Source organism: Schistocerca piceifrons, chromosome 11 (genome assembly GCF_021461385.2).
Source record: "Schistocerca piceifrons isolate TAMUIC-IGC-003096 chromosome 11, iqSchPice1.1, whole genome shotgun sequence".
Taxonomy (NCBI): Eukaryota; Metazoa; Arthropoda; class Insecta; order Orthoptera; family Acrididae; genus Schistocerca; species Schistocerca piceifrons.
Genome location: NC_060148.1, coordinates 30069002 through 30081865, shown reverse-complemented (window position 1 = coordinate 30081865; position 12864 = coordinate 30069002). Strand labels below are relative to the sequence as shown.

Here is a 12864-nt window from a genome sequence, read left to right as displayed (position 1 = left end):
CGGAAATTCTGCCCCCGCCCCCTCCTAGTGTCGCTGGCAGATGACTCCCCGAGGGGCATTAGGCAGTTCCCCTGGGCTGTGTGCGGCAAACGGACGGCTGTACTCCGCACCGCACACACTTGGCTCGGGACTCATAACCGGCCGGCGTAAGGTCCCGACCGCGCCCGGAAATTACTCTCTTCACTCTTGTTAACATTAAAACACACTGCAGCCGTCTCCGTGTGGTGATCAGTTATGAGGATGCGAGAAAAATATCTAACTCCAAGTTGGGACGGGAAAAAAATCGCAACACCAAGGTTGGTGGGCGCGTTTCTACATCTAAAAGATGATGGCCACTGGAATTTAGCACCAGTCGCATAAGAGTGCCGCTAGAAGCGCCACTATGACGATGCAAATCAGGTTTACTTTAAATATACGCTCTGAAACTCGCCAGCGTTAGTAACCTTCGAGATTGGACTTGGTGAGTCAAGAATGCCTTTAAGGCGACAATGACGCCATTATCAGCACCTAACGGAGTTTGGATGAGGTCGTGTAATACGGCTACGCGAAGCCGGATGTTGAGCGATATTGTAGAAAGACTTGGAAGGATTGTGGCCACTGCAGGTGGTGCAGGTGTGCCGCAGGGGAGTGTGGATGACATCGGAAGTTCACTGAGGCTTTTTGCCGATGATGCTGTGGTATATCGAGAGGTTGTAACGATGGAAAATTGTACTGAAATGTAGGAGGATCTGCAGCGAATTGACGCATGGTGCAGGGAATGGCAACTGAATCTCGATGTGGACAAGTGTAATGTGCTGCGAATACATAGAAAGATAGATCCTTTATCATTTACCTACAAAATAGCAGGTCAGCAATTGGAAGCAGTTAATTCCATAAATTATCTGGGAGTACGCATTAGGAGTGATTTAAAATGGAATTACCATATAAAGTTGATCGTCGGTAAAGTAGATGCCAGACTGGGATTCATTGGAAGAATCCTAAGGAAATGCAATCCGAAAACAAAGGAAGTAGGTCACAGTACGCTTGTTCGCCCACTGCTTGAATACTGCTCAGCAGTGATGGGATCCGTACCAGATAGGGTTGATAGAAGAGATAGAGAAGATCTAACGGAGAGCAGCGCGCTTCGTTACAGGATCATTCAGTAATCGCGAAAGCGTTACGGAGATGACAGATAAACTCCAGTGTAAGACTCTGCAGGAGAGACGCTCAGTAGCTCGGTAAGGGCTTTTGTTGAAGTTTCGAGAACACACCTTCACCGAGGAGTCGAGCAGTATATTGCTCCCTCCTACGTATATCTCGCGAAGAGACCGTGAGGATAAAATCAGAGAGATTAGAGCCCACACAGAGGCATACCGACAATCCTTCTTTCCACGAACAATACGAGACTGGAATAGAAGGGAGAACCGATAGAGGTACTCAAGGTACCCTCTGCCACACACCGTCAGATGGCTTGCGGAGTATGGATGTAGATGTAGATGCAGATGTGCCGGGTGATCAAAAAGTCAGTATAAATTTGAAAACTTAATAAAGCACGAAACAATGTAGATAGACAGGTACAAATTGACACACATGCTTGGAATGACATGGGGTTTTATTAGAACCTAAAAAATATAAAAGTTCAAAAATGTCCGACAGATGGCGCTTCATCTGATCAGAATGGCAATAATTAGCATAACAAAGTAAGACAAAGCAAAGGTGATGTTCTTTACAGGAAATGCTCAATATGTCCACCATCATTCCTCAACAATAGCTGTAGTCGAGGCATAATGTTGTGAACAGCATTGTAAAGCATGTCTGCAGTTATGGTGAGGCATTTGCGTCGAATGTTGTCTTTCAGTATCCCTAGAGATGTCGGTCGATCACGATGCACTTGCAACTTCAGGTAACCCCAAAGCCAATAATCGCACGGACTGAGGTCTGGGGACCTGGGAGGCCAAGCGTGACGAAAGTGGCGGCTGAGCACACGATCGTCACCAAACGACGCGCGCAAGAGATCTCTCACGCGTCTATCAATATGGGGTGGAGCGCCACCCTGCATAAACATCGTGCGTTCCAGCAGGTGTTTATCAGCCAGGCTGGCGATGATGCGATTCTGTAACATATCGGCGTACCTCTCACCCGTCACGGTAGCAGTTTTGCTGTCTAGCGCCACCTGTTGGACATTTTGTGATCTTTTTTTTTTGTTCGAATAAAACCCCATGTCATTCCAAGCATGTGTGCCAATTTTCACCTCTCTATCTACATTATTCCGTGGTTTATTAGTTTTCAAATTTATACTGACTTTTTGATCACCCGGTGCATGATGGCTGGCAGCGGTGGTCACGTTAATGTAGTACGGGACACAACTTCTGTGGTCATCAGTCCCCTAGAACTTAAAACTAATTAAACCTAACTAACCTAAGGACATCACACACATCCATGCCCGAGGCATGATTGGAACCTGCCGCCGTAGCGGTCGCTCGGCTCCAGCCTGTAGCGCCTAGAACCGCTCGTCCGGCCAGGAGCCGGTAATTACAGTTCTTCTTTTAAATTTCCTCCTCAGCTGTAATCAGGAGCTAAGAAAAATCGTTCACCGGCATATGCACACAGTGCTGGACTAACGCTAAGAAAAAACTGTAGATGCAGTTCAGTGTTAAGTGTACTGTACGTCCAAGCATTTCACGCTTACTCCGCGCCGGATTAGCCGAGCGGTCTTAGGCGCTGCAGTCATGGACTGTGCGGCTGGTCGTGGCGGAGGTTCGAGTCCTCCCTCGGGCATGGGTGTGTGTGTGTTTGTCCTTAGGATAATTTAGGTTAAGTAGTGGGTAAGCTTAGGGACTGATGACCATAGCAGTTAAGTCCCATAAGATTTCACTCACACAATTACACACGCTTACGTACGAATTCAGAAACCCACATTCAACCTTTCCTACGCCATTTTATTTTCTTAGTCAAAACAATGTTGTCTGAATATCAAAGTGTTGCATCGTGCCGGCCGCGGTGGCCGAGCGCTTCTTGCCGCTTCAGTCCGGAACCGCACGGCCGCTACGATCACAGGTTCGAATCCTGCCTCGGGCATGGATGTGTGTGATGTCCTTAGGTTAGTAAGGTTTAAGTAGTTCTAAGTTATAGGGGACTGATGACCTCAGAAGTCGCATAGTGCTCAGACCCATTTTAACCATCTGTTGCATCGTAACTATAGTCTTGTAGTGTTGTATGCCGTGTGCCGACTGTTTGCGCCAAAAAACAATAACGCAGCATCCACACGATTAGTTCGTTATCTCAAATTGTCTTCTGTTCCCTCCAGGTAAACGCCTGTTCACAGCTAGAAGTGAATGCTAGCGAACACTGACGGATTGCCAGCGAATGCTCGTTCGTTTGTGTTCGCTTCCATTCGATTCGGTGCAAAGAGGACTTTAAATTTCGACACTCAGAATATTTCGCGTGCGCGATTCGCCTTGTTCACTTACGACAAGGGGCATTTCAAATGGTTCAAATGGCTCTGAGCACTATGGGACTTTACATCTACGGTCATCAGTCCCCTAGAACTTAGAACTACTTAAACCGAACTAACCTAAGGACATCACACAACACCCAGTCATCACGAGGCAGAGAAAATCCCTGGCCCCGCCGGGAATCGAACCCGGGAACCCGGGCGCGGGAAGCGAGTGCGCTACCGCACGACCACGAGCTGCGGACAGGAGCATTTCACTCGTATTCAATGTAACTCTACTCGATGCATCGCTACGCACTACATACTTAAGCCGTGTGGAATCGCTACATCTACATCGAGTTGCCCTGGATTATGCATCCTCGCATAAAACACGCGGAGAGTTGATGTATCGGTTACGTGGAGAGACCGATAAATTAATACCGAAAGTAAAAATCACTCCTCGAAATGAGTGTGTGTTCTCCTAGAATCTCTGCAAGGCACCGCATGTGTCTACATAGTAGTGTTGGCACCGACAGTGCCGCCAACATTCCCGCCGTGTGATCTAGTAGCCCGTCACCTGCCGCCTGGCTATACAGGTGAAGGTCTGGACCCGATCTTTTGGCTCGCGCCGCGGCGAATAGTTGGCACCACTGACTGCGAATGTTCACCTACTCCTATCGTTACGCGAGGTAGTTCGGGACATCTCTGCATGCATGCTGTTCAGACACCCTAGACGGGACGTGTTACTTTACTGTGTGGATCGCCACTGATGAAGCAGGAAAGCCGGCCTCTGTGGCTGAGCGGTTCTAGGCGCTTCAGTCCGGAACCGCGCGACTGCTACGGTCGCAGGTTCGAATCCTGCCTCGGGCATGGATGTGTGTGATGTCCTTAGGTTAGTTAGGTTTCAGTAGTTCTAAGTTCTAGGGGACTGATGACAACAGATGTTAAGTCCCATAGTGCTCAGAGCCATTTGAACCATTTTTTTGAAGCACGAAAGAGCTTCACATATAAACGAGATCTGTTCAAAAAATTCCGAAACATTCGCGATTTCGCGCCAATGGTGTGTTGGAGCGCCATCTGTCGCACTACTTAATCTAACTTACGCTAAGGACAACACACACACCTATGCCCGAGGCAGGACTCGAATCTCCGATGCGGGGTGCCGCGCAGACCGTGACAGACGCCTGAGACCGCGCGGCTACCCCTCTCGCGTCTCTGCACGCGCCTGTGTTCAATCTGTAACTGCCGGAAGTTCCTCTCTTGTATGTCCGTTAGTTATTGTTCAGTGCCGTATTGAGTACAGTGTTGTGTCGCACAGTTTACGAATTTAGACACTGGACTCGCATTCGGGAGGACCACGGTTCAATCCCGTCTCCAGCCATCCTGATTTAGGTTTTCCGTGATTTCCCTAAATCGTTTCAGGCAAATGCCGGGATGGTTCCTTTGAAAGGGCACGGCCGATTTCCTTCCCAATCCTTCCCTAACCCGTGCTTGCGCTCCGTCTCTAATGACCTCGTTGTCGACGGGACGTTAAACACTAACCACCACCACCACCACCACCACCACCACCACGAATTTCGAGATGGTAGAGTTACAGGAGCAACGCGTCTGCATTAAATTTTGCGTGAAACTCAGGAAAACCTATATATTTTTTTTTTTTTGTGGTTTTAGGGCGCACAACTTTAACGGTCATTAGCGCCCAGACTACGTGAGGAATGCACCGCGAGTCACAAGTTTAAAACAACAACGAAACGGAAAACACGATAAAGGACAGACTAACAGGCATAGGATTAAAAAAGGAAGAAAGTAGAATCAAATGTCCTTTGGGGAAAACCTATATAGAGACACACCAAATGATACCTACGGTGATGAGTGCTTAAGCTGTAAGAGGTGTTACGAATACGTCGTGACGTTTAAAAATGGTCGGACGGTAGTTAAAGATGAACTTCTTTCATGACGTCCTTCAACCTCTACCGACGACTCTCATTTCAGGAAAAAGAACTCCCTCTTCAGGCCACAAGAGGCCCATCGGGGCCAACCGACCGCCGTGTCATCCTCATGGAGGATGCGGATAGGAGGGGCGTGTGGTCAGCACACCGCTCCCATGCTCGTTACGATGGTTTTCTCTGACCGGAGCCGCTACTGTTCGGTCGAGTAGCTCCTCAATTGGCATCACGAGGCTGAATGCGACCCGGAAAATGGCAACAGCGCATGGCGGCTGGATGGTCACCCATCCAAGTGCCGGCCACGCCCGACAGCGCTTCACTTCGTTTATCTGATGAGGACCGGTGTATCCACTGCGCAAGTCCGTTGCGTCATTTCAAGAACGTCAACGAAATTGTGCGTGTCCGAGAGGCTGCAGAAAAATATAACATTTCAGTTGGATCATGCCACGAATTCCTGACACAGCATCTTGGAATGCATCGTGTTGCCGCCAAGTTCGTCCCACGGCTCATGAGTCAAGACCAGAAAAATCTCTGTAATCTGTGAAGAGCTTTAGGATCGCGCAAATCAGAACGAGATGCTCCTTAAGAGAATCATGACTGGAAATGACACGTGGATCTACGGTTATAATGCTGGGTCTTCACAATGGGTCGGGAAAGGTTCGCCAAGACCAATAAAAGCTCGTCAGGTCAGGCCAAATGTCAAAGCCATGCTGATAGTTTTCTTCGACTTTGAAGGATTAGTTAATCACGAATTCGTGCTACAGGGACAAACTGTTAATCGCTGGTACTATCGGGACGCGTTACGACGCCTGCGACAAAATGTGAGAAGGAAGCGGCTTGAAATGTGGCGAGACAATTCGTGGCTCTTACATCACAATAACGCACCCGCACGTTCATTCCTGTTGGTGCGTGACTGTTGCACAAAAAACGAAATCACTGAGCTGTCTCATCGTCCGTACTCCCCAGACATGGCACTTGCAGACAATTTTTTTATTTTCTATGTTGAAAACCCTTTTGAAATGATGACGATTTGCAACGATAGACGAGATAATTATTCAATCTGTACATTGAGCAAGCAGTAAAGGAAAAAAAAGAAAAATTCGTAGTAGGTATTAAAATCAATGGAGAAGAAATAAAAACTTCGAGGTTCGTCGTTGACATTGTAATTCAGCCAGCGACAGCAAAGGAATTGGAAGAGCAGTCCAACGGAATGGACCGTGTCTTGAAAGGAGGATATAAGATGAACATCAACAAAAGCAAAACGAGGATAATGGAATGTAGTCGAATTAAGTCGGGTGATGGTGACGGAATTAGATTATGAAATGAGACAATTAAAGTAGTAAAGGACTGTTGCTACTTGGGGAGCAAACTAACTGATGATGGTCGAAGTAAAGAGGATATAAAATGTAGACTGGCAATGGTAAGAAAAGCGTTTCTAAACAAGAGAAATTTGTTAACATCGAGTATAGATTTAAGTGTCAGGAAGTCGTTTCTGAAAAGTATTTGTATGGAGTGTAGCCATGTATGGAAGTGAAACGTGGACGATAAATAGTTTAGACAAGAAGAGAATAGAAGCTTTCGAAATGTGGTGCTACAGAATAATGCTGAAGATTAGATGGGTAGATCACATAACTAATAAGGAGGTATTGGATAGAATTGGGGAGAAGAGGAGTTTGTGGCACAACTTGACAAGAAGAAGGGACCGGTTGGTAGGACATTTTCTGAGGCATCAAGGGATCACCAATTTGGTATTGGAGGGCAGCGTGGAGGGTGAAAATCGTAGAGGGAGACCAAGAGATGAATACACTAAGCAGATTCAGAAGGATGTAGGTTGCAGTAGGTACTGGGAGATGAAGGAGCTTGCACAGGATAGGGTAGCATGGAGAGCTGCATCCAACCAATCTCAGGACTGAAGACCACAACAACAACAACGACAACAACAGACGAGATAAAAGAAAATTCGCAGACGGCGCTTCGCGAGGTCCAGCAATAGGCGTAGTGAAACTGCTTCCGCGATTGGAAACGCCGTTGGGAGCATCGTACACTCCTGGAAATGGGAAAAAGAACACATTGACACCGGTGTGTCAGACCCATCATACTTGCTCCGGACACTGCGAGAGGGCTGTACAAGCAATGATCACGCGCACGGCACAGCGGACACACCAGGAACCGCGGTGTTGGCCGTCGAATGGCGCTAGCTGCGCAGCATTTGTGCACCGCCGCCTTCAGTGTCAGCCAGTTTGCCGTGGCATACGGAGCTCCATCGCAGTCTTTAACACTGGTAGCATGCCGCGACAGCGTGGACGTGAACCGTATGTGCAGTTGACGGACTTTGAGCGAGGGCGTATAGTGGGCATGCGGGAGGCCGGGTGGACGTACCGCCGAATTGCTCAACACGTGGGGCGTGAGGTCTCCACAGTACATCGATGTTGTCGCCAGTGGTCGGCGGAAGGTGCACGTGCCCGTCGACCTGGGACCGGACCGCAGCGACGCACGGATGCACGCCAAGACCGTAGGATCCTACGCAGTGCCGTAGGGGACCGCACCGCCACTTCCCAGCAAATTAGGGACACTGTTGCTCCTGGGGTATCGGCGAGGACCATTCGCAACCGTCTTCATGAAGCTGGGCTACGGTCCCGCACACCGTTAGGCCGTCTTCCGCTCACGCCCCAACATCGTGCAGCCCGCCTCCAGTGGTGTCGCGACAGGCGCGAATGGAGGGACGAATGGAGACGTGTCGTCTTCAGCGATGAGAGTCGCTTCTGCCTTGGTGCCAATGATGGTCGTATGCGTGTTTGGCGCCGTGCAGGTGAGCGCCACAATCAGGACTGCATACGACCGAGGCACACAGGGCCAACACCCGGCATCATGGTGTGGGGAGCGATCACCTACACTGGCCGTACACCACTGGTGATCGTCGAGGGGACACTGAATAGTGCACGGTACATCCAAACCGTCATCGAACCCATCGTTCTACCATTCCTAGACCGGCAAGGGAACTTGCTGTTCCAACAGGACAATGCACGTCCGCATGTATCCCGTGCCACCCAACGTGCTCTAGAAGGTGTAAGTCAACTACCCTGGCCAGCAAGATCTCCGGATCTGTCCCCCATTGAGCATGTTTGGGACTGGATGAAGCGTCGTCTCACGCGGTCTGCACGTCCAGCACGAACGCTGGTCCAACTGAGGCGCCAGGTGGAAATGGCATGGCAAGCCGTTCCACAGGACTACATCCAGCATCTCTACGATCGTCTCCATGGGAGAATAGCAGCCTGCATTGCTGCGAAAGGTGGATATACACTGTACTAGTGCCGACATTGTGCATGCTCTGTTGCCTGTGTCTATGTGCCTGTGGTTCTGTCAGTGTGATCATGTGATGTATCTGACCCCAGGAATGTGTCAATAAAGTTTGCCCTTCCTGGGACAATGAATCACGGTGTTCTTATTTCAATTTCCAGGAGTGTATTTCGAAGGAGGCCTTGCACATTAAGTAAAAGGTAAACGCAGATAAATTTTATAGACAAAATTCCTCGTGTTTCATGTCGTGCATGGCAGCATGCGTTGAATGTGAATACATGTAGAAGCAGCATCTCTTCCTTCTGTCCATTGGTGTCCACCGTATTCACACAGACCTTCAGCTCATGACGGGTGACTGAATGCGCGGTGAAGACATTCCTCGTGTTTCCATCTGTTCACTGACAACTCCACCTAGTAGTCAACTTACGTTACCACGGGGATCTGCAGCCGGCCGCTGTGGCCGAGCACTTCTAGGCGCTTGACTTCGGAACCGCGCTGCTTCATCAATTAAATATTTTATTGTCCAAGGCATAGCATCGACAATACTATTGTTTTCAATTCTGCCACGCTCGTAGGTTCGAATCCAGCCTCGGGCATGGATGTGTGTGATGTCCTTAGGTTAGTTAGGTTTACGTAGTTCTAAGTCGAGGGGACTGATAACCTCAGATGGTAAGTCCCATGGTGCTCAGAGCTATTTGAACTGGGAACTGCACTATGCGTCAGACAGTACAGAGTGAAAGGTGGCTGTGTGGTGCGCTTACAATAACATGTTGTTTAGTGAGTGGTGCACTGCAATACCTTTTTTGAACGTGTCTTGAGGAGAGGAAGTGGATTACCAAACAAAAATATATGATGCTTCTTGAGACGAACGTAAACCTGCTGCCGTTCGTACCTTCGTAGTCACAAGAGGGGCAATTACGCTGGTTAACGTCCCCCTGGTTACTAACCAGCATTTGCTTCATACTGTTTTATCTGCTTCTGGACAAAAAAAAATAAAAAAAAATTGTTTGGTAGGGTCAAGACGAACACAAAACCCCATACCGACAGACAGGCTCCATTGATGGTCCAGTTCAATTTCTCTATGGGTGGCAACAGACGCGTGCTAGCGCTCATTACGTGTACCCCATATTGCAAAAGACTCGCCAATTTAAATTAAGTTGATCCTCGAAGACACAAACTAACAGTGAAAAAAGATAAGAAAAAAAATGTTCAAATGTGAGTGAAATCTTATGGGACTTAACTGCTAAGGTCATGAGTCCCGAAGCTTACACACTACTTATACTAAATTATCCTATGGACAAACACACACACCCATGCCCAAGGGAGGACTCGAACCTTCGCCGGGACCAGCCGCACAGTCCGTGACTGCAGTGCCCCAGACCGCTCGGCTAATCCAGCGCGGCAAAAAAGGTAAGATGTTGTAATCGACCCGTGTTAGTCACTGAATCGTCATAGTGATACGGTAATACAGATTAAATTTCTGCAGCCCTCATTGAAAAGTAGGAGTAATTCGCACCCTTTTGTCATACTCACAGACTGTTCCATCAATATTGACCGGCCATACCACATTACTGCCGAATATTGAAGCCACTTTCTAGCAATATTGACGGCAACACTGCTGCTGCCACATATTACCATACAGCTTTATATATCTACATCTGCCCACATACATTTACATCCTATTGTAGCATTAGATTTCAAGGTCAAGCTAAACGAGTATGTGGGCCTGGTTTGTTGTTAAATTTGAGTATGCAAGAATTAGGGAAAAAAGTGAAGGAGAATTTTCGAAGAGGGATTAAACTAGAAGCGGACTAACGTCATCGCAAATATCTGTAGGAAGAGTTTGAGGGAAATTCAAAACTATTCAGTGGAACAGAGAGACGAAGACAGGGTGGGGGAGAGAGAGGGCGGAGGGAGAGAGAGAGGGGGGAGGGAGAGAGAGAAGGAGAGGGAGAGAGGGGGGAGGGAGGGAGGGAGGGAGGGAGGGAGGGAGGGGGAGGGAGGGAGAGAGAGAGAGAGAGAGAGAGAGAGAAGAAGAAGACAGACGGGGGAGGTGGGAAGACAGGTAATTAAATAAATCCACGAGAAAGAGAAAGTGGGAGAGGAAGCGGGTTTTCAAATATTTCACTTGAACAGTTCAAACTTTAGACCGGAAGAAACACATTTCGCGAACTTTTGTCATAATTATAAACAATAATTTTTGCTCTCCGTACCACCCTAAGTCATGGGTATAGTCAGATACCATAAATAATATGAAGCACTTTGCCACGTTTTATTCGCTAACGTCAGAGAGAATAGTACAGTCGGGTAATATTTGTCTTGTAGAAATATGTTAATGTGGGTGAACTACACCCAATAAATGTCTAAACATGCATCTGTACTTACCGCTACATTTTTGGCAAACGTCTTAATTAGGAAGTACGGCTGGGCAGGTGAGATAATACGGCACGCTTACCTGTAACGAAAACAGAAAACAAACTTTAGCACACAGCAGTAGCAAAAGTAAATGCGTCTTGCGCCAGTTTTGGCAAGAGCAGTAAAAGCAACGAGCAAACACGCCACAGAGGGATAAGAGAGCAACGTAGCAATTCGTGATAAACTTCGTGAGAACATGACTACAGAAATTATACGCAGTCTATGGTACCTACTGTGATCGACCTAAAGAATCTTTAATGTGCCGATGTAAAAATACTGCGCATGGGATGCGTTTTGTTCACCTCCTCAGCGTCGTCACCACCAGCATCACATCACCACCACCACCACCACCATTAGCCATTCGAAAAATAGGAAACTTGTCGTAAGCTCTTATGGGACCAAACTGCTAAGGTCATAGGTCCCTAACCTTACGCACTACTTAAAGTAACTTAACGCTAAGGCCAACGCACACACCCCCATGCCCGAGGCAGGACTCGAACCTCCGACTTGGGGAGCGGACGTAAGACCCCCAGACCGCACGGCTAGCCATTCGACATTCGCTGCTGGACGTCTAGAGTTCTTCGTGCACTTAACCTCCGTGGAAGTTTACGAGTATAAAATGATTATTTACAACTTGTAAATGGTCTTATAATTAAAGTATTCACATTAGCGGTTTTGGCAGTTTATTGCTACGTTCAGAAATAATTAATCCACTAACAGCTTCATCATAGCACATACATTCAACCTTGCTCTCTGTACTCTCATGACAAAAAGAAGCTGTTACTGAACTGATCACATCCGAAAGAGGTAATAAATTGCTAAGCCGATAATGCAAACAATGTAATATCATAAGGCGTCCTTGACGTGATAAATAGTTATTATACAAACATTTATACGGTCGGATACATCCGTTATGACATTACGTCAGCTCTTAAGTCTTCGCTGAAAACACACTGTACATGATTATTCCCTTTTAGTGAGACAGACATATGCAGCAGTGGAGTGCTGTGTGTACGACATCGGCATTACTCACAAGGATTTAAATGTCTGAGTCAATCATCTGATCATTATCACAATTCAATCACCCAATTATCAACAGGTCTAGTCAGTTCTGCTCCTTCATCCAGTCCTCCACTTATCCACATCCAGTCACCAAAATCATGATCATAATCATCACCACCAGTCATCAACATCCGCTCATCATCACAATCCAGTGAACATCACAATCCAGTGAACATCACAATCCAGTGAACATCACAATCCAGTGAACATCACAATCCAGTGAACATCACAATCCAGTGAACATCACAATCCAGTGAACATCACAATCCAGTGAACATCACAATCCAGTGAACATCACAATCCAGTGAACATCACAATCCAGTGAACATCACAATCCAGTGAACATCACAATCCAGTGAACATCACAATCCAGTGAACATCACAATCCAGTGAACATCACAATCCAGTGAACATCAAAAGCCCTGTCTGCCCCCCGGTAGCTGAGTGGTCAGTGCAACAGAATGTCAATCCTAAGGGCCCAGGTTCTATTCCCGGCTGGGTCGGAGATTTTCTCCAGTCAGGCACTGGATGTCGTCCTAATCATCGTCATTTCATCCCCACTGACCCGCAACTATCGAAAGTGGCGTCAAATCGAAAGACTTGAACCTGGCGAACGGTCTACCCGACGGAAGGCCCTAGTCGCACGACATCATCTCCACCACCACCACCACCACCACCACAACTCACCATTATAATCATAATCCAGTCACAACAGTGCAGTCATTATCATCG

General features: G+C 47.6%; 1 long non-coding RNA gene across 1 annotated transcript in view; it reads right to left on the bottom strand.

Annotated features, from left to right (window-relative positions):
- Nucleotides 1-12864, bottom strand: part of LOC124720445 — a 469216-nt gene that overhangs the window by 144430 nt on the left and 311922 nt on the right. The window lies entirely within an intron of this gene.